The sequence below is a fragment of the Lipotes vexillifer genome, unplaced genomic scaffold (assembly GCF_000442215.2).
Source record: "Lipotes vexillifer unplaced genomic scaffold, Lipotes_vexillifer_v1.1 scaffold383, whole genome shotgun sequence".
Lineage (NCBI taxonomy): Eukaryota > Metazoa > Chordata > Mammalia > Artiodactyla > Lipotidae > Lipotes > Lipotes vexillifer.
In genome coordinates this window covers 55,387-77,862 of record NW_006772850.1, presented here as the reverse complement: position 1 = coordinate 77,862, position 22,476 = coordinate 55,387, and the positions used below count along the sequence as shown (strand labels likewise).

Here is a 22,476-nt window from a genome sequence, read left to right as displayed (position 1 = left end):
TTGCTGCCAGAGAACAAATGCACACATTTCCACTTTAAAAAAATTATTAACTCAATTAAAACTTTTTTTTCCAAGAAAGTCAAACAATTCCAGGAAAGCTTTATATTATCCATAGTTGAGAGAGAAATATTCCTTTGTTATTTTGCACCTTTTCTACATGACATAAGATTTTGGCTTTAAATACAGACTGAGTTTTGATAAAGACATTGAAAATACTATTTCTTCATGTTGAGTAATATATATTATTCATATATACAATAGTGTATTTATTTATTTTTATTCTTTTTTTTAAACATCTTTATTGGAGTATAATTGCTTTATAATGGTGTGTTAGTTTCTGCTGTATAACAAAGTGAATCAGCTATACATATACATATATCCCCATATCCCCTCCCTCTTGCATCTCCCTCCCACCCTCCCTATCCCCCTCCTCTAGGTGGTCACAAAGCATGGACCTGATTTCCCTGTGCTATGTGGCTGCTTCCCACTAGCTATCTATTTTACATTTGGTAGTGTATATTTTACATTTGGTAGTATATACATGTCAATGCCACTCTCTTCCTTCATCCCAGCTTACCCTCCCCACCCCTGTGCCCTCAAGTCCATTCTCTACATCTGGGCCACAAACCTACGGTCAACTAATCTACAACAAAGGAGGCAAGAATGTACAATGGAGAAAAGACAGTCTCTGTAACAAGTGGTGCTGGGAAAGCTGGGCAGCTACATGTAAATCAATGAAATTAGAACATTCCTTCACATGATAGAAAACAATAAACTCAGGATGGTCTAAAGACCTAAATATAAGACATGACACCATAAAACTCCTAGAGGAGAACATAGACAAAATATTCTTGAACATAAATCCTAACAATATTTTCTTCAATCAGTCTCCCAACACAAAAGAAATAAAAGCAAAAATAAACAAACAGGGCCTAATCAAACTTAAAAGCTTTTGTACAGCAAAGGAAATGACTGGCAAAACGAAAAGACAACTCAGGGAATGGAAGTGTCTGGAGAAAGACAAATACTATATGATATTACTTATATGTGGAGTCTAAAAATATAATACAGATGAATCTATATACAAAACAGAAATAGACTCACAGACACAGAAAACTAACTTATAGCTACCAAAAGTGGGGACAGACAAATTAGGAGTATGGGACTAACAGATACAAACTGCTATATATAAAATAGATAAGCAACAAGGATTTACTGTATGGCACAGGGTCTTATATTCAATATCTTGTAATAGCGTATAATCAAATATAATCTGAAAAAAAAATGAATCACTATGCTGCACACCTGAAACTAACACAATGTTGTAAATCAAATATACTTCAATCAAAAAAGATTAAACTTCCTTAAGATATCACTGTTTGTATTTTGAAAACATTTTTCTTTACTTCTCATCTCATTAAAATTTGCCATGATTATTATTTTACTATTTAACATAAATAGGAAAGAATGTAAAAAAAGTGAGGTGCTCTCACTGAAGTATGTGTGTATGTTAGTGATGGTGTGGTTGGGAACAGAAGGGCAGTGACCCACCCACCTATTTTGAGCCATCTTCATAGATTTGGGGGCTGTTAAAAAAAATCTTAAAATTCAGTTCCTGAGCAAATGGCTCAAGGAGGAACATACCGTTGGTGGGCATCTTAGAAGGAGATGGTACATTTTAATATGACAGCTTGTCTTTAAGATGATCTAACCACTTATTTGCATCAATTACTGGGTCATCAAACATTGTCTGCTTGATTCTTTTATAGACATGGATGCTTGGGAGAGAACACACTGATCCCTTGAGGAGAATAATTTGGTCAATACTTCTTATGGTAGGTTAGCAGATAGGCATTTTATTTATCAGGTAGGCTCTTTGTATACTGAAATACAGATGTTTTGTGCTTGAGTCAACCTTGTGTGAATTTGATTCAAGTTGTTGAATTTGTGAAGCTGAAGTCCAACCCCTACCCAAAGTGTCATAAACTTACATTCTTACAGGGCAATTAAGTGAATGAACAGGGGCAGGGTGGGAACCACAGCAAAAAATAAATAAAAATAAAAATTGTTTGGCTTGAACCAGTGGTGACCACGTGGGAATGTGAGACCACCTGTGGTCGGATCCAGATTTTCAAGAGGAGATAAATATCCAGAGTTTTGTGGGAATACTACCGATATTTAAATATGCACAAATGTTCTAAAACAACAGCTGGAATAAACAAAACATGCTTGGAATCAGGATATGGCCTGTGTTGACTAGGAGATGACTTCTTCCCCAGGCCTTGTTCTAGAAAGAGGCAGTCCTGTTCAGCATTCTGGAAGTTTTCTTTGCTTACCACCAATGTGTGTCTAATCTGAGAATTAGCAATGAGTCTCATGATTTCAAGGGAAATTGTACAGTTCAGTTAGTTTCACAACTTTTATCTTAGACAAGTTAACAGAAGGTATTGAAATAAATAATTATAGTAACAATGACAAATAATATTTTCTGTGTACACATACAGTGTTACAATTATATATTCACACACATATACCTGTACAGTCTATTTAGCTCAAGGAATAAAAGTCATTCATCTTGCTTTGCCATTTCTCATTAGAAATCCTAATATAAAGAGATCTGCAGTGGACAGGGACAAAGAATCTCCTCAGTACATACCATTAGTCCTAAGATTTCTTGACCTCTCTCAAGGTCATCTTTATCACAACACGTAGAAAGGTAGATGAATCCGTCCTTCAATAAATTGAATGGATGTTTTCAAAAGAAAAGTCTATGGCAATGCCTTTATTTGCCCTCAGTAACTCATTGTTTCTTGTAACCTTCAGAGTTGTCCATTGATCTTATCGATTAACTTCTCCGTGGGTGTGTATTCTGGCTGATCTGTTTGATCTGGAAAAAGTTATGCCTTTATCCATTGCCTAGATCAGTGATTGCTATGTCTGTGTTTTCTGCCTTATCTGATGTCCAAACGTTGTTTCTTTTTACTTTATATACAATAAAAAATATAAAGAAAAATCAATAAAGTTAGTATTTTACTTAGTAAAAATCAAAAAATGGAGCAGGTAGGGAGGATTCCACTTAACTCTTAATTCAATGATGAATCTTAAAGGTGTTGCCCCATTGCATCTTGCCAATGATGAAAGTCAGTTCATTTGGTGGTGTTTTTTAGGTTGTGCCCATAAGCTGGGAAAAACAGGTCAAACTCAAGTGCTTTACCTTCACTCCTCTGGTCCTACAGTGTGGAGTGGAGGAGGGAGACGATGCAAAAGTGGACTCATGTCCTCTCTCATCTTGATTTCTTTCTCTGCTGCATTGAGATGCAAATGAACCCTGACATTTTGCCTACATTTCTTTCTCTTTTTCCTCCCTATCCATGTCTCTTTTTGTTCTTAAGCAGCTAATATGTTCAGGCTCTGCTGACACTTGCTGCCATAAGTTGACCGATGTAGAACAGAACTCACACTGAAGTGTTGGTAATCTAGCGGGCGAATCAACCCAGAATTCGTATTTTAAAAGCATGGAATGGGGAATGATATAATTTAGTGGAATTAGTGCCTGATGGTCATGTCTGATTCTTAGACGAGGAAATAAGAGAGACAGAGAGAGAGAAAAAAATGTATTTCGGAATAGCTTTTATTATCATGTGGAAATCACATGCTGTATAGATCTCCAGAAGTTACTTATACTACATAATTGAAACTCTATACTCTTTGATTATCTACTATGTAGCACAGTGCCTATAGATCTCAGTACTCTATTGGATACTTAAAATTTGCTGAGAAGATAGCTCTTATGTTTCTTACTACACATATACACGATATTATAATAAAAGGGGTGGAAAGAAACTTTGGGACGTGATGGATGTCTTTTTGGTGTTCATAGCGGTGATGGTTTCATGGGTTTATATCTATCACCAAACTCATCGAGTTGTATACATTAAATACGTACAGCTTTTTACATGTCATTTATACCTCAACAGAGTGGTTTTAAAAAAATCACACCACTGCTTTCTGCATAATGCCCTGCAAAAGCACAAACAATAAGAAAACTCTTGACCAAACTTAATCAAGCCTGTGAAGTAGCATCTTTCCAAAATAGAAATAGTTTGTGCCAGCAAACAAGCAGGAAGGCCTTAAAGACCCCACATTAACAATTGTTGCCGAAGTAATCTTAGACCCTGTGGAAGGCTCCTGGGACCAGAACTTCTAAAACGACAAATATGTCTGGAAGGCTGTGGTCCAAGGGCATTTCTGCTGGCTATAAGTGGGGTATGGAGCCAGAGGGAGCACACAGCTCTCCTGAAAATTGAAGGTGTATATACTTGAGATGAAACTGAATTCTATCTCGGCAAGAGATTTCCTTATGTGTACAAAGCAAAGGACAACACAGTAACTCCTGGTAGAAAATCTAACAAAACCAGAGTAATTTGGGGAAAGAACTCATGCTCATGGAAACAGTGGCATGGTTCATGCCAAAGTGTGAAGCAACCTTCCTGCTACGGCCATTGGACATAGAATCCATGTGATGCTGTACCCTTCAAGGATTTAAACTTACTGAAAAGTAAATAAAAAAGAGTGTGGATTTGTTCAAAAAAAAAACAAAAATAAACAAAAGCAATTGTTATCCAGTATTGACATCAATCTGAGGTGGCTCATCCCAAGAAGACCTTGGACTTGAGTTGTGTTGTTCACTGCTGCACTGCAAGACCCAACACAGTGCACTCAAGATATATTCACCGAATGAATGAATTCAAGAATGACTATAGCCCATGGAAAGTGAGAATTGCAACAGGGTTCCACAGAAAGCCACAAGACTAACCATTCAGATGAAGAGTGAAAATGCAGGGGAACATTTGGCTCAGTCACATAGTAGCTGTGTGACTTTGGGCAGGAGAATCAGTCTCTCTGAACCTGTGTGCTCAACTCCACAATACGAATGGCACTTATGTCAAAGGAGGCTTTGAATATTAACTGAGAGAAAGTGAGAGATGACACATGACCAAACTCGGGACTCAATTGTTATTTCCCTTTCCTCTCATTTCCTTTATTTTTCTTGAAACATTTCCTTCTCTTTCTCCCAATACATGGGTCATGAAACATTTTCATTGTTATTGAAAATATCAAACCTTCTGCTCTGTGGCCTGCAGAACCACTCGTTCTTCATGTGACCTTGGAAAAGTTACTTAGTTTCTCTAGGCTGTTTCTTCATCTTTCAGACGGGAGAGATGATTCCTCCTGTATTAGAGGGTTGTTTTGGGGATGAAACAAGTTAATGTAAGTGCTTAGAAGAGTTTCAGGCAAACCTCAGCTGTTGTTGTTAAGGTCAAATATACTTGTAAAGAAGGGGAATAATTTTGGTAAAAGTAATTTTGGGAAGTGCCGGATTGCTGATAAACAACGACTAGGAAGCACCATATTTTATACAAATGCTTTGCTATTTCTCAGGTCTAGGAGAAAGCCAAAAAAGATCTTTCCAAGCATTCACCATCATAGACTCTTCTTGGAAAAAAACAGTATGTCTACTTATCTAAATTTAACTGATACCTTCAATTTCTAATCAACAACAAGAATCCTTATTTTGATGTAATTTACAGTGTTATTTATTATCTGTGTGAGCTTGGAAACATTATTTTACCTCTCTGAACCTTTTCATAAAATTGAGCTATGGATGTGTAACATCACAGATTGCTAGTGTTATGGAAGTGGCATAGTCCATAGAAACAACTTACCAACTTCTTTTATTTTTTTTAACATCTTTATTGGAGTATAATTGCTTTACAATGGTGTGTAAGTTTCTGCTGTATAACAAAGTGAATCAGCTATACATACACATATATCCCCATATCTCCTCCCTCTTGTGTCTCCCTCTCACCCTCCCTATCCCACACCTCTAGGTGGTCACAAAGCACCAAGCTGATCTCCCTGTGCTATGTGGCTGCTTCCCACTAACTATCTATTTTACATTTGGTAGTATATATATGTCCATGCCACTCTCTCACTTCGTCCCAGCTTACCCTTCCCCCTCCCTGTGTCCTCAAGTCCATTCTCTACGTCTGTATCTTTATTCCTGTCCTGCCCCTAGGTTCTTTAGAACCATTTTTTATTTTTTGATTCCATATATATGTGTTAGCATACAGTATTTGTCTTTCTCTTTCTGACTTACTTCACTCTGTATGACAGATTCTAGGTCCATCCACCTCACTATAAATAACTCAATTTCATTTCTTCTAATGACTGAGTAATATTCCATTGTATATATGAGCCACATCTTCCTTATCCATTCATCTGTTGATGGACACTTAGTTTGCTTCCATCTCCGGGCTATTGTAAATAGAGCTGCAATGAACATTTTGGTACATGACTCTTTGAATTATGGTTTTCTCAGGGTATATGCCCAATAGTTAGATCGTTGGGTCATATGGTAGTTCTATTTTTAGTTTTTTAAGGAACCTCCATGCTGTTCTCCTTAGTGGCTGTATCAGTCTAAATTCCCACAAACAGTGCAAGAGGGTTCCCTTTTCTCCACATCCTCTCCAGAATTTATTGTTTGTAGATTTTTGATGATGGCCATTATGACTGGTGTGAGGTGATACCTCACTGTAGTTTTGATTTGCATTTCTCTAATGATTAGTGATGTTGAGCATCCTTTCATGTGTTTGTGGGCAATCTGTATATCTTCTTTGGAGAAATGTCTATTTAGGTCTTCTGCCCATTTTTGGATTCGTTGTTTGTCTTTTTGATATTGAGCTGCATGAGTTGCTTGTATGTTTTGGAGATTAATCCTTTGTCAATTGCTTCATTTGCAAATATTTTCTCCCATTCTGAGGATTGTCTTTTCATCTTGTTTATGGTTTCATTTGCTGTGCAAAAGCTTTGAAGTTTCATTCGGTCCCGTTTGTTTATTTTTGTTTTTATTTCCATTTCTCTAGGTGGTGGGTCAAAAAGGATCTTGCTGTGATTTATGTCAGAGTGTTTTGCCTATGTTTTCCTCTAGGAGTTTTATAGTGTCTGACCTTACATTTAGGTCTTTAATCCATTTTGAGTTTATTTTTTTATAGTGTTATGGAATGTTCTAATTTCAGTCTTGTACATGTAGCTGTCCAGTTTTCTGAGCACCACTTATTGAAGAGGCTGTCTTTTCTCCATTGTATATTCTTGCCTCCTTTGCCATAGATTAGTTGACCATAGCTGCATGGGTTTATGTCAGGGCCCTCTATCCTGTTCCATTGATCTATATTTCTGTTTTTGTGCCAGTACCATACTGTCTTGATTACTATAACTTTGTAGTATACTCTGAAGTCCAGGAGCCTGATTCCTCCAGCTCCGTTTTTCTTTCTCAAGATTTCTTTGGCTATTCAGTGTCTTTCGTGTTTCCATTCAAATTGTGCAATTTTTTGTTCTAGTTCTGTGAAAAATGCAATTGGTAGTTTGATAGGGATTGCATTGAATCTGTAGATCGCTTTGGGTAGTATAGTCATTTTCACAATGTTGATTCTTCTAATCCAAGAACATGGTATATCTCTCCATCTGTGAAACCACCTATCAACTTCTGGTATCATGAATGTTGACTTCCTTACTGTGCCATCCTGATATGGACTCTCAGTTTTGAGAAGTCAGTTGTAAAACTGTCCCACCACATTAGTGAGATAGTGAGGTGTCATAGGAGCCCCTCACTTAAAAGCACATTTATTAGGGCCTGTTGCCAACCTCTTTCTTTTTAATTTCCCTTTGAGAATTATGGTTGCTGCATTTGTCAGGGTCCAACCAGGAGAAGGGGAACCATTCTAAATATGTACAACAGAAGGAATTTATTCAGGGGATTGGTAATTTGGTAACTAGAAGTTGAGAAACCAGCAGGAGACTGTGGGGAAACTTGGCAACAGCAGGTAGTGGGCAGACCAGAGGCAGAGGTGACCTGATATGAGGCCAGGGACATCTGGTAGGAGCTGGCTGAGACAGTGAGGGAAAAATATCCCAGCTGTTTTCTTCCCACCCTCTCATCTCCTGCAATTGACTGAACGAGGTCAGGAACCAGCTGAGATAGGACAGGAAGCCCAGGGGTGGAAATCTGGAATACAGAGAGAACAGGGAAGAGCATGAATGGAGCTGCCGAGGGAAAAATGGTGCAGGGGAGGGAGGATTGCCTGCTACAGCATTCAAATCCAGCTCACAATGCTGTCCATCACAAAAGACACAACTGGAAACAAAAAATTCAGCAGACAGAGATGCACAGGATAGATGCACAGGATAGATGCACAGGATAGATTTAAATAATGTTATTACATATGGCAGCAAAAGAATATTGGGATTTTGTTTCTGATCTCTCAGCGCAAATGTGTATTTTTGAAAACTTGTACATTAAGAGTAATTTTAAAGAACTACAAAAACATTCTTTTCTGACTCCTAAAATAGCATCAACAAAACAGCCTTTATTTAATAAGGGCAGTTAGCTTGAAGATAAAAGTATATAAAAATGTGTTCTAGTGGTTTATGTGTTTCTCTAGTATTTTCCAGAGTACTTTCAAGTAGTTTCAGTTATTCCATAAAAAGCATAGGTAAGTCTAGATTTGTGCAAAGTCAACTCTTTCCAAAAGCTAGTTCCCTTCTGGCTTGTAAATTCTTGTAATCCGTTGTCCCTTTGCAGCTAACCATGCCTTTATCAATTCAGTATTTACTGTCTTTAGCTTTGTGTGATGTACAAATACGAAGATAGTTTCTTCCTTATAGAGCTTATGTTTTATTTGGGAAGGAATGTAGCCAAAGAGAACATAAATTACAGCATAAAATATAGCAAGAGAGAAAGTATGTGTTACAGGATTAGGGCTGCACTCTGCAATCTGGGACTTGAGTTGGGTTTTGTTTCTCGCTTTTGTTTTAACTTTTTGAGCTGACAGTACTGGCATGCAGCTGTCTTCAATGGAGGTGATAATTCTTCATACCACAGTTATCATTCAGGAGTTTGTTTTGATACATTCAGCACTGGATTAAAATCACTCAACATATTTTCCATGCCTTTCTAAAATTCCAAATTAAAGATTTCTTTCCGGCAATCACCACCCAACCCCCAGAGCACCTGCCCAGTAGCTCTCCACACTGGTGCCAGAGTAACTGACCCCAGTGGTAACAGCATCCTTGCAGAACATACCTTGACAAGTGCTGGGTTTTCTCTCAGGATGGAAGAAGGCAGGGTCTCAAAGTCAAGGGCTGTTAAAACACTGGTGTCTACAAGCTCTTCATCTGCCAACTTCTTGATCCCCTGTTTTTCATTCCTAAAGAGTTACACCAAGTATGGACTGTACACTTTCATTTGTATTCAGTCCCCAGCTTCTTTCCATCAGATTCTTACCTCACATTTGCACCAAGGAGGTGAGAATACCTGAGAACTAGAGCTGGTATCCTAATCTCATTTTCCTCTTCCATCCTCCCTAGCACTGAGCATGATGGCACATGAGGATGAAGGAATAAGTGAATGAGAGAATGAATAAGAGAGGACAGTAAAACAACTGGAAAGAGCCTGTGTTTTGGAATAATGGAAATCTGGGTTCCAACCCACCAGCTTCTCATTGTGTGATTTAGGACAAGTCACACAACCTCTCTGAGCCTTTCTAGATGATTTGTTGTGATAATTAGTGATAAAGAATATAAAGCATCTCCTGGAGACAAAGACTCCACTATGACTTCCTAAAAGATGGAAGGTTTTATTCCATAAAAATGGGAATTTTATGTATTTATTTTGTATGGGAGAAAAGAAAACCAAGAAAATTTGGAGTTTTCCAAGTGTAATATGAAATAATAACTGCCTCTTGATACATGATCAACTGAAAATATACAAGTGTAGTCACAGGAATTTCCTGGAAATTTCTTTCCTAGGCCTGGATGGAACACAAAGCTATGAAGCAGGTTTGCTATCACACCTCTTGGCATGAAATGGGAACATTTCTCTTGGAGTCAGAACGGGAAAGCTCCCTTCTGAGAAACTGGGTCATTAGCACCAGGTGGACCTGAAAAATCTAAGTCACTGCTTTATGGAACTCCTTAGACTGCAATCCTGGAAAGAAATACATTTTTCCTGACTGTGTCTCCAAATTGGCTGGGTCAGCCCTCTTGTGCTCTCATGAACATAACTCGGGTTCCTTCCAAAGCTTTCTGATGCACCTCAGGTGTTAGAGCAGTCTTGTTAGACATTACAAAGTTGATAAAATCTAAGTAAAATCTGAGTTTCTCATTCACCAGTTTAGCATGACGGTGGGGTGAAGTGGGGCATCCTCTAGACCAGGAGAAGGGAAGGTGTTCATTCTTTCTAGAATTTTCTTTGCTCCGTCTCCTTCCCCACTGGTTCCCACCTTTGGGGTCTGGAATAAAGGGAGAAAGAACTGAAGAAAAGAATTATTTTGATTCAGCTGGGGCTATTTTTAAAAAAATGTTTTCTTGGCTCCAAAATGGACTCTTTCTCTCTGGGAGCTTGTGTGGTTCTGTGGAGACATCCCAGGGGAATAGCAGCCCTGTATATGCATCTGACTCAGGTGATGTCTCCTCCACAGTATCTGCCTGCTGAGAGTACCATAACCCAGGACCTAGGATGGGGTCTTTTACTGTCCCTCATCTGTGTACCTTCCCGGGGCATAGACAAAGGTGGATCCTGCTGTAGCCCTCCCCCCTGGTCCCTCCACCATGGCTGTTCCAGCCAGCTTCCCATCTTCAGACTCATCCAGGTGAGGGTCAGGCACTGTTCTTTGCCCCTAAACATGGGGAGTGGACACAGGTTGGGCTCTTCACTTGTTTCCTCACTCTACATTTGAATAGGTGGCTTCTGAGAATGTGTGGCTCAGCCAGCATCCAGCCAGCTTGAGATATCTTCCCCTCTTTTTGTAAGCACCCTTCCCATTTCTCTCTTGGCTGGAGGGCCTGCATTGGCACATGAGGAAAAGAATGCTGCTTCTCTACAACTTCAGAAGAACTCCTTCCTCTTAGGCTTGGTGTTCTCTTAGATGGTTATTGAGGATGGAGGTCATGAGAATAGGCTGGCCATCTCTCTGGACCATTCTTTTGAGGAAGTGCCCATGCCTGTCTTTAGAATATGGGGTAGCATCACTCACTACTTTCAGCTACAAAACTTTGACCACAATTCAGGACATCAAGAAAACTCCCATTCTAAATTCAATTACAAGTGTACAATTTTTCCATCATGGATGCTAGACAGCACAGAAGTTCTGCAGCTCTGTGTTGGTCCCTGGAAGCATCTACTGCTGAAAGTGGAACCTTATTCTCTTTGCCTTGTTTCTCCTGAAACCCAGTTTCTTCATTTGATTGTTTTAATCTGTTGTATCATGATCTTATGTTGAAACAAGGTAGGATTTAAATAAATACATACATAAGACCACTAAATGTCAGTTGCTGACTTTAGAAAGTATAAATAAAGAATGCAGATATTACCATCTCCTCTTCATAGGTATAGAACTAGAGATAAAATTAGTTTAGGTGAGTTGCCCAAGGTCACTGAGCTAGTGACTGGCCTTCTGAAACACAGAAGTTTTCTGGCTGTAGAGTATGTTCCCTGAACACCGTATTACAAATCCAATGTAAAGGAATAATAAATGTGATGCATCCTTGATACTGTACCTGACTCCACTTGGGCAGGCATTACTGTGGAATTTGTCATTAAGGCTTTGAGTAGCTTAGATACCCTTAAAAGCGTGGATTTAGCTTTCCTGTTAGAAACTCTTTCAAAGATGTACCTGAATCAATGAACAGTCTTTCTGGAAACCCATGGCCCCTTTTGTCCCTCCTAAGAGAAGAGAGGAGCTTTGGGCAGAGGTTATCAAATGAAATGCTCCAAGTCTCAGAACACATGTGAACTCACTCCTGGGAACACTGTCAGGGTGCCGTGAGGCAAACGTGAGCAAAGTTATTTTTATTGTTGCGAGCTCTGAGATGAAGAGATAAATTTCAGCAATATTCTCTTCACGCAAAACCTGCCTACTTTTACATATATTTGGCAGAAGTTGAAAACTGGGGTAAAATAGAATGTGCTTGGTATCTCCTAATTATTTCAGCAAGAAGGTAAGAATAGGTTTTACCTGATTCTCTGAGAAAGAACAAAGTTCTACTTGATAAAAAAAAAAAAAAAAAGAGAGAGAGAGAGTTAAAAATCAGCACCAGGCATCAACAATGTGACCTCAGTTGCATAAAATAAATGTAAAAAATAAATATAGGTGAGTTTTCAGACTGTCTGGGAAGGTGGGAAGAACGGTTTATCAGGAGTCAGGAAATTCAGGTTTTAATACAGCTTCTCCCACTAACAGATAATACTTTTAACTAAATTGCTTTGAGACTGAAATTCTCATCTGTAAAGCGGGAGAGAAGACGCAGGTCAAAGGTGCTTAACTTTCTTTAAAATGTTTTAACTTGAAAAAATTCCAGAAAAGTTGCAACAGTAGTAAGTACTATGAGCTATAGAGTCCCATTCACCTAGATTCACTGACTGTGTCTGCTTGTTTCTCTTTTATGTAATAACAAAGAAGACGATTATTATAATGATACATAATTATTAACATTTGACAAACCCTTTGAGAGTCAGTTGGAGACATTGAGCCCTTTTAGGCCTAAGTAAATACTTCTGTTGACAACCTCTTCCAAAACCAAAATGTAGTTATCAAAGTCAGAAAATTTACACTGATACCATGGTGCTGTATAATTTGCAACCCATATTTAAATGTCCCAACAAGGTAGATTGCAGCAATGTTTCTTTTGGTTTAACTCATCATGCCTCCTTGGTCTCCTTTGGTCTGGGACATTTTCTCCTACTTCTTTGTCTTTTGTGACCCTGACATTTTGGACTTGTAGAGCTGTTTGAGGTTAGTGTGATGTTTCCTCACGTTCAGATCTAAGTTGTGCATTTTGGGCCAGGAGACCTTGACCGTGCAGTTTTGCCTCTCTTGGTGCCTCTCTCTGGAGGCTGAGACCAACATGTCTTGTTGGTGGTGACATCCACTTCGATGACTTGGTTGAAGAGTGTCCCCTGGGTTCCTCCACTGCAACGACTGCTTTGTCTTTTGTGTGTGTAACATGTAATCTCTGGAGATACTTCAAGGCTGAGCATACATCCTCTTTCCTCACCAAACTATCATCAATGACTTCAGCTCCCTTTGAAACTCTTGCCTGAAGCAATCAGCACCATGATGGCTGCAAAATGCTGATTTTCTATTCATCTTTCTACATTTACATGTTGACTTTTGGCTATAAGTAGAGGTTCATCCTGCCCCACTTAGCTGTTTACTGTCTGTTTATTTTGTGTCACTTTGGACTTGTGGTGGAAAAACTTCTGACACAGACTCTGAAATAATGACATCCATGGTCCGTCTCCCTGGAAAAAAATGCACATAGAAACCCCACCAAAATTTCTATTCATCTTTCTACATTTACATGTTGACTTTTGGCTATAAGTAGAGGTTCATCCTGCCCCCACTTAGCTGTTTACTGTCTGTTTATTTTGTGTCACTTTGGACTTGTGGTGGAAAAACTTCTGACACAGACTCTGAAATAATGACATCCATGGTCCGTCTCCCTGGAAAAAAATGCACATAGAAACCCCACCAAAGTACATATATTTTCCAGATGTTGATGGATCCTTGAAGTCTGTTCATAGCCCAAACCTAAGGTACTTATGGAACTTTGTATAATAACACTTCTGGCTCTAAAATGCAGTGATACTTCTGCACCTATTGATATTATTTGAGAAGAAGCAGATGGTAGGTCTATTAAAATGTGTGGCAGGTGCTTCATATCTCCTCAATTAGCAAGTAGCTTCTTGGAAAGTAGGTTATTTTGGTTTCTTTTAGAAAAATCACCCTACTAGTGCTTTCAAGCACACCCTTAAAAACCATATAGTTTCCCTTTAACACTCAGAAAGTGAAATAAAACCTCCCCTAGATCCTCTTCCTTCAATCTTTGGGTCCTTGGTGCTTGGGGGGTGGTGTCGGTTCTGTTGATTCCGTGAGGTTCGTCATGTAGTTCAGTGTAACTTCAAGTCACATCTCATCTCAGCCTGTTTACTGGAGAGAAAGGCAAGAAGGAATCTCCCATGAGTGGCCCCCAGAAACCATCATAACTTTATCCTAAAGGAAGGGAAATGTTGTCAATGCCGGAACTGATTGGTTTGTGTTTCAGGCTCTGAGACAGACCACAGTTCCAGACCCAGATCTGCCACACAGGCCTGAACCTGCTATTAATCAATCTTAAATCTCACACGCACAGTAGAGACTGTAATTGGATCACTGCCCTGGGAGGTGGCACGTAGCGAGCTCTTGATGGATGACATCCCTGGAACCTCTGTTGCACCGTACCTGGAGCCTCTTGCTTTGGCTGTAACTGTACATACTGTCTCAGCCACTCAGCCAGACCTTGGTCATTCAGGAAGGTGGGCTTGGGTTTTGTTCCTGGTCTGTACCCTCTGTCACTGCCCAGGTCATCCTGGGCTCCCATTGAATAAGTCAAGGTCAGGGCCTTAGCCCTTGGAATTCAGTGCCTCTCAGCTTTGCAAAGTGATAAATAGTGACCTGAAGAAAGAATCTAAATCCATGCTAAACGGGCTGGGGGTGCATGTTAGAGTCCTCTACCCTGCTTTTCTTGTCCAATCCAGAGGAGCAGAGCTGGCTGTTCTGGACCAAGGGTCAGAGAGAGAAGCCTCGGGGCCATGGAAGGGGGAAGATGGGCATGGAGGGGGTGCTGGCAGTGACTCGGAGCCTCATCCAACCTTCTATGAGCTCACTTCATTCATTCTTTTACTTATTCCTTCCTTCCTTTCTTCCATCAATAAACATTCACTCAGTGACACAAAATGTGAAGTACCAGCCTAGCTTCTTATACCAAGAAATAAAGCAACTGCTTTATTGCTATGACCCTAAATATCTTACCGATTTCTTTGAGGAAAGCTACTTGAAGCTTTACCAATGTCAATACGTAATAGGGATATTGTTTCTAGAAATCCTTATCTACTGTTCAGATCTTTTATTTCTACTCTACTCATCCTCATATTTTCCAGCAAAGATGATTTTGGAAGATCATCTTATTATCTTTATTATCATATGCTTATTATTTTAAGATAAGGAGGAGATATTTCTGCTACCCATACTTCCACTCATTGGCAGAAATCCTCTGCTTCAATGTAGAGAATGGACCTGAGGACACAGGGAGGGGGAAGGGGAAGCTGGGACAAAGTGCGAGAGTAACACTGACATATATACACTACCAAATGTAAAACAGTTAGCTAGTGGGAAGCAGCTGCATAGCACAGGGAGATCAGCTCAGTGCTTTGTGTCCACCTAGAGGGGTGGGATAGGGAGGGTGAGAAGGAGGCTTAGGAGGGAGGGAATATGGAGATATATGTATATATATAGCTGATTCACTTTGTTATACAGCAGAAACTAACACACCATTGTAAAGCAATTATACTCCAATAATAATAAAAAAAAAGAAATTCCCCGCTTCCCTGGTAAAGTAAAATGGGAGGAAAAAAACAGAAAGACTCCAGAGAGAGGTAACCAGATGAAGACTGGACTGATAGGAGAGTGAGAGCCAATGTGCCTTGAGAAATAAATGATTTATTCAAGAATCTATCCTTAGGTAACAAATAGTACATGGGGAGTCTAATTTACCTGGTCTAAGTGTGAACTAGAGACTGTTGCCACAGGCCTTATCAGTTTGGAAAGTGGGAAGAACAACTTAAAATTTGCTTTCCCCTCAGCAACAGTTAATTTTAGTTTGTTTCCAGGTCATTCAATCCTTGAAACATTAAAAAATAAATGTCATTATGTCAGAAGAAATTCAGAATTAGAGTTCATGAGATTCTCCAAGAATTGATGGGTTTGCAGCAGGTGGAAAGAAAGGAGCTTTTGTTTGAAGAAGTGGAGGGGTGCAGGAGTGAGGGCTGGAGGTAGGCAGTGGAGAACAGTGTAGGAGTGGGGTGATGAAAGAACTCTGGACCTGGGGTCAGCATCTGGCTTTGTAACTTGCTGACAGTCCGTCCTTCACCAGGGATAAAAGGTCTTTTACTACTTAGGTGAGTTGAAAAATCAAATGAAGTGATGCAGAAGGGTTATATAAACTGTAATGTGATGGACAAATACAACCTATTTTAGGAAGGGTTTCTAAACTGTGGAGGAGCCCCATATGATCACCATATAATGTGAAAGCCCTCTGCTTTACGTAAGCCTAAGGTAAAGGCTCACAAAAGGCATTCTCTGCAGATACTTACATGTGAATCCGTTTCTGCTTCTGGAAAAGTTGACATATTAGAATGTTTCCTTGAGACTGTTGAATAAAAGTAGCATTTAACCACTAGTTTACCAATCAGTAAACACCGATTGGATTCCTACTACATGTCCAAGTACCAGGCCAGGTCTCGGGGATTCAGAAACAAAAAGCACGGTCTTTTTTTTTGCAGTACGCGGGCCTCTCACTGTTGTGGCCTCTCACGGGCCCAGCCGCTCCGCGGCATGTGGGATCTTCCCGGACCGGGGCACGAACCCATGTCCCCTGCATCGGCAGGCGGACTCCCAACAACTGCGCCACCAGGGAAGCCCAAAGGCACGGTCTTGAACTGTAGACTTTCAGCATCTGGTGGAAAGGGCAGACCAGAGGGAACTGTTATAATGTGGCTTGAACAGTAAGAGTGCAGCCTGTGGGTGGGAGCAGGATTCAGGAAGATTTCCTGCAGAAGAGAAGCTGGAACTAAGACAGTGTTTGCTAGAAGAGGGAGTGTGTGTGTGTGTGTGTGTGTGTGTGTGTGTGTGTGTGTGTGTGTGTGGTAGGGAACACTAGGAAGGGGGAGAGGGGAGAGCGGAGAGGGCAAGGGTTAGGGTGGGAATTTGGGGTCTGTGGTTGGGCTCTAGTTCCAGGTGGAAAAGCATGTGTACACTGAGTGAAATGGCCTAAATATTCCCTCAGCTTGACTGAATTTTGACCCTGCACTGGTTTCTTCCTGACTCCAGACCCCTGGCTTCCCTTTACTTAGAGCATTTCCTTTAGAAGACTCACCATTATAAATTCTTTTTCTGCCCCTTTGATACATAGACCTTCTCTCAGCCTCTTGCCAGTTTTACAACCCAGAAACTGTCTTCCTCAAGGACCTGGGAGCCACCTTTGAAATGTGACCATGGCGGAGTGGGGATACTGTCCCTGTCTCCCAATCTCTGTGAGAGGATGAGATCCTAACTTAGATGTGCAGAACTTAGTGAACTCAGATCTTAAACACATTGACTGTCCTCCCCATAATGTCCTGCAGTACTTTTCCAACAGCTCACCCAGGGCTTAAAAACTCTCCCATCTTTTGTTTCAGTGGAATTAAGATCAATCTCTCTCCCCTATATCAATAGACTCTCTCCCCTGCTGCAATAGTCTTGAATAAAGTCTTCCCTTGCAATCCAGTGCAATTTTTCTTTTACAAGACAGACATAGAGGAATGAGAACAGAGCATTAGAACAAAGGTGGAAGAGACTCGGCTCTGTGATCACTGGAGCTGCTTGGATTCTGAACTGTATTCTAGATTTGTGTCCTAGGGTCCACACTTCCTGAGCTGTTGGGGACACCAGACTGTTCAGCTGTATCTGCCTTGCTGAGAGGCAGCCTCATGTGAATGAATAATTCAAAATCCACAATAAACAACTATCTTGAAATAAACAACCACAACCTACCAGTGCATAATTCAGAGAGCTAGGGAAGAAAGCTTTTCCAATGAAGCCAGTTGGCATTGGTTTTGAGGAAAAATTCCTTCCTTTTTTTTTTAAATGTATGTGTGTGGTATTTTTATTATACATTTTACTGATATGAAGGTTGTATAGCACATATTTGCAAATCATAATAAAATATATAAAATCCTTCATTGTCAACTTCATATATCTAATTGATTCTCTCAGAATGCTTTTTAAACATTGATGAACTGGAACTTTAGTGCTTTACAACCTAGCTGAGGTGCCTCAGTGGAGTGGAGAGAGCAGCAATAAGACCTGGGGAGTAGAAGAGAGAGCTTGTGTGTCACAAGGAAAGACTGATGTGTTGGTCCCATCAATCAGGTCTGCATTCCCTATGGTGTCCCTCAGTGAAGCAGCTAAAATTCCATTCCCATGTTTCTTCTTAGGAACAGTTAACTTAGTTGACCTGTTGATGGTGGTCAGACCAACCTGGACTTTCCAATCACGTTAGAGTCCAAGTCACCAGTGCTGTGTAATGGAATTTTACCTGATTAGACATAAAAGTGATGCCAACTAGCATTGTTGTTCCTGGGTGACACTGGTGGTTGGCTATGAGATTAGAATTGAGTTGTTTTGACAGGCTTCCTTTGTCAACTGTCTATCCTTATGACCTTGACAACGAATGGCCTTCTTTGATCATATCTGCTCATTGGTATGCACCAGTGGTTTTAAATCCAAGTAATCTTCATCAGTGTGCTAGTATTTGAAAGTTCAATCCATATATTCAGAATCTTATCATAAAATAAGACCCAGTTGGGACTGCAGGAAGCTTTTTCTTTCTTGCTGCTGGTTGCATTTTTGCTCTTCCTGATGAGAAATTGAAGAAATAATATCTCTCAATAATTTCTACTCAAATTTTATTTACTCAGCTGTAGCTTCTAATGCTGTGGATCATTTGAATACTTTTATTTTTCTTTCCTTTCTGGCTACTTCCAAAATGATATTCTATGGTCACAAGCTATTAATCAAGTGTTCTCTCCAGTCATTACTTGAAAGTGTATGGGCACTTGGGAGGGAGGAAATGTTTCCTACTGCTGGAAGGACATCTTTCAGCCCTCAGCAGAGCAGTAATGTGCCAACAGAGTCCTTAATAGTTTCACTGGACCCCAAATCTGCCAAATAAACCAATGAGCTTATGTCAAAAATATCTCTATTTAAATATGCATCAATCCATTCCCCAAACTGTCCCTTTTGAATATCAATTTTCCTCCATGAAGAAAAGGTTGGTGCCTGTGAACCAGCCTTACAGGTTTTATGAGTTTAATACCAACCTCCGTTGAACTGTTATATAATTAAAGATGAATGATATAGTTTGTAAGTATGTATGTAGATTCTGACACGAGGGCTAACTTGATTTCTCAACACTCAAGCAATATGGGTAGAAATCAGCTGTTTTTAAAAATGCCCATCTCTTTTCCACAATTCACCCTTAATTTGTTTCATTTAATGGATTTGAACACATTGAAGGTGAGTCCACTTTGGTGAAGTACATTATCATGTCCATAAGAGTTTTTCTTAAAAATTAAATCTTGGAGAAGAAAGTAATCATAAACCAGTCAGTCAAGGGCTTCACATAGATACATTAAATAAAAATATCAAATTCAACATCATCTAATATTCAAGGAGTGAGTAGAAAATATGCTTGAGGAATCAAATAGTCACATCCCTTGCCTGCAAACAGGTGCATGTTTCAAATTTCCAGGAGTGAAGGGATTTGGTTGGTTTATCCTCCACCTCCACCCCCCACCCCACTGCATGATGATCTTCAGGAAAGATCTTGGTCAGTCTCATCATCAGAAAGTTCTTCCTTATGTCTCATCCCTACTCATTCTATTTTAAGTTAAACATTGTTTGGATTTATTTTAGCTGGTAAATAAAACACCTGTCTTAGTCTGCTCAGGGTACCATAACAAATGCCATGGACTGAAGGGCTTAAATAACAGATACTAATCTTCTCACAGCTCTGGAGGCTGGGTGTCAGCATGGTCAGCTTCTGGTGAGACCTCGCTTCCTGGCTTGCCGATGGCAGCCTTCTCACTGTGTGCATGAGGATGGATGGAGATAGGGAAATCAGACTCTCTGGTATCTCTTCTTATAGTGTCCTCTTATAAGGGCACTAATCCCAGTAGGCCAGAGGCCTGTTCTCATGGCCTCATCTAACCCTAATTACCTCTCAGAGGCCCCATGTCTACTTTGGGGGTTGGGCTGCAACATATGCATTTGGAAGGGCACAGACATTCAGTCCTTAACAATGTCCTTCTATCTCATACTTCTCTTTCTTTGGATTTTATAAATCTGGAATTCTAAATATTTCCAAAGATTTACTTTATATTATTTTAAGAAATCATAAATACCTCTGTCTTAGCCCTGTGTAGCTCCTCCTCATTTTTTTAAACGTGTGATGCAACAACACTATCTATAATACACATATATATTGAGTTGGTCAAAAGTTTCATTCATTTTTTTTTTCTGTAAGATGGCTCTAGTAGCATTTAGTTGTCCTTAACTTTATTCAAAGCAATTTTGTTATAGTATATGACAGCTGTCATATCAGCGTGTATTAAAAAATAACATTGGGCTTCCCTGGTGGCGCAGTGGTTGAGAGTCCGCCTGCCGTTGCAGGGGACACGGGTTCTTGACCCGGTCCGGGAGGATCCCACATGCCATGGAGCAGCTGGGCCCGTGAGCCATGGCCGCTGAGCCTGTTTGTCCGGAGCCTGTGCTCCACAACGGTGAGAGACCCGCGTACTGCAAAAAAAAAAAAAAAAAAAACATCAAAATTGGTGAATTTTTTTGTAGCCATTTTAATATTGAAGATTGAAGAAAAAAAGCAACTTTTTCAGCATACTGTGCTTTATTATTTCAAGAAGGGTAAAATGCAACTGAAATGCCAAAAAAGATTTGTGCAGTGTATGGAGAAGATGCTGTGACTTACTGAATGTGTCAAAAGTGGTTTGCAAAATTTCGTACTGGATATTTCTCAGTGAACAATGCTGCATGGTTGGGTAGATCAGTTGAAGTTGATAGCAATCAAATTGAGACATTAATTGGGAGCAATCAACGTTATACCACACGAGAGAGAGCCAACATACTCAAAGTATCCAAATCAAGCATTGAAAATCATTTGTACCAGCTTGGTTATGTTCATCGCTTTGATGTTTGGGTTCCACATAAGCAAAAAAACCCTTCTTGACCATATTTCCACATGTGATTCTCTTCTTAAACGTAATGAAAATATTCCATTTTTAAAACAAATTGTGACAGGTGATGAAAAGTGGATACTGTACAATAATGTGGAATGGAAGAGATCATGGGGCAAGCAAAATGAACCACCACCACCAACCACACCAAAAGCAGGTCTTCATCCCAAGAAGGTGATGTTGTGTATATGCTGGCATTGGAAGGGATCCCTCTATTATGAGCTTCTTCCAGTAAACCAAATGATTAATTCCAACAAGTACTGATCCCAATTAGACCAACTAAAAGCAGCACTCAATGAAAAGTATCCAGAATGAGTCAACAGAAAATGCATAATCTTCCATTAGGATAACACAAGACTGCATGTTTCTTTGATGACTAGGGAAAAACTGTTACAGCTTGGCTGGGAAGTTCTTATTCATCTGCTGTATTCACAAAACATTGCACCTTCAGATTTCCACTTATTTAGGTCTTTACAAAATTCTTCTAATGGAAAAAATTTCAATTCCCTGGAAGACTGTAAAAGGCACATGGAATAGTTCTTTGCTCAAAATGATAAAATGTTTTGGGAAGATGGAATTATGAAGTTGCCTAAAAAATGTCAGAAGGTAGAAGGTAATGGAACAAAAGGGTGAATATGTTGTTCAACTAAATTCTTGGTGACAATGAAATATGTGTCTTTTATTTTTACTTAAAAACTGAAGGCACTTTTTTCCCAACCCAATACAAATATACATGTGTGTATGTATGTGAGGTGTCTAATTAGTATCTGAGAAAAATTATAAACTAGGATTCCTACTTCAACACTTACATCAGATAAACTCCAGGGACTTCCCTGGTAGTCCAGTGGTTAAGACTCTGCACTTCCACTGCAGGGGGCTCAGGTTCCATCACTGGTCGGGGAATTAAGATCCTGCATGCTGCAGGGTGCAGACAAAAAACAAACTCCAGGTGAAAGTAAGAATTAAGTTTTTAAAATTAAGTTGTAAAATACTGAAAGAGAATACAGAAATTTTACTAATTATCTCAGAATACGAGAGACATTTTAAGCACAATCCAAAACACAATCACACAAATAAATGTTAGATTTGACTACATAAAAAATTAAAATTTACTGCATGGCAAAATAAATACCAGAAATAAAGTGAAAACAACACAATAAACTAGGAAAATATTTATAACACATATCACAGATAAAGAGCAAATATTTAAAAACTATAAACAACTCTCACAAATCAGCAAAACAAAGGGGAAAAAAACAATGTAAAAGTGGGCAATAAATGTGAAGAAATAATTTAAAATATATAAAAAGAAACTATTTTCCTTATTTAAAAAGTGCAATAAGGGCTTCGCTGGTGGCGTAGTGATTGAGAGCCCGCCTGCTGATGCAGTGGACACGGGTTCGTGTCCCGGTCCGGGAAGATCCCACATGCCGCGGAGCGGCTGGGCCGGTGAGCCATGGCCGCTGAGCCTGCGCATCCGGAGCCTGTGCTCCGCAACGGGAGAGGCCACAACAGTGAGAGGCCCGTGTACC

At 39.7% G+C, this 22,476-nt stretch overlaps 1 pseudogene; it reads left to right on the top strand.

Moving 5' to 3' along the window:
* Positions 1 to 4,217: 4,217 nt before the first annotated feature.
* On the top strand, positions 4,218 to 4,546 carry LOC103084543 (60S ribosomal protein L35a pseudogene; annotated as a pseudogene).
* The last annotated feature ends 17,930 nt before the right edge of the window (positions 4,547 to 22,476 follow it).